We start from the raw sequence: 431 nt of genomic DNA, 5'->3' as shown, positions 1-431 counted from the left end.
ATCACTACTTGACCTTTTGGCTAGGATCAAGTGTAGTATCTGTTCTTATCAGTTTAATATCTGATACGTTCCCTATGTGGGGGCCATGTATTAAATATATGTTTAGAACAGAAAAATGGAAGAAGAGATTGCTCCGTCCACTCCACGCATTGACTCGGTATTGCAGTACCTCCGGGACCGGTACACCTTTCAAAACAAGGACAGACTATTTCTATTTCTTGTACACTATGTACTTATGATTTGCCAAATGGCTGAACAAAGCTCCTTAATCAGTTCATACTGTGCAGCGAGTCTGGTCTTTGACAGACAATATAGCTCCTTTACTTCAGAGGCGTTTTTGAGGCTTCATCTACAGAAAATGGTGAGATAAATCCTGTCAGTGAGGATCCTTCAGGATAGAAATAAGAAATAATCTACTGAATTTCTTGGTT

At 39.4% G+C, this 431-nt stretch overlaps 1 non-coding gene across 1 annotated transcript; it reads left to right on the top strand.

Annotated features, from left to right (window-relative positions):
- On the top strand, window positions 1-191 carry LOC134953685 (U2 spliceosomal RNA). The gene has a single exon (XR_010185712.1). It is a non-coding gene; the product is annotated as a U2 spliceosomal RNA (small nuclear RNA).
- Window positions 192-431: the final 240 nt, after the last annotated feature.

Source organism: Pseudophryne corroboree, chromosome 8 (assembly GCF_028390025.1).
Source record: "Pseudophryne corroboree isolate aPseCor3 chromosome 8, aPseCor3.hap2, whole genome shotgun sequence".
Lineage (NCBI taxonomy): Eukaryota > Metazoa > Chordata > Amphibia > Anura > Myobatrachidae > Pseudophryne > Pseudophryne corroboree.
This window is presented reverse-complemented; position numbering and strand designations above follow the sequence as displayed.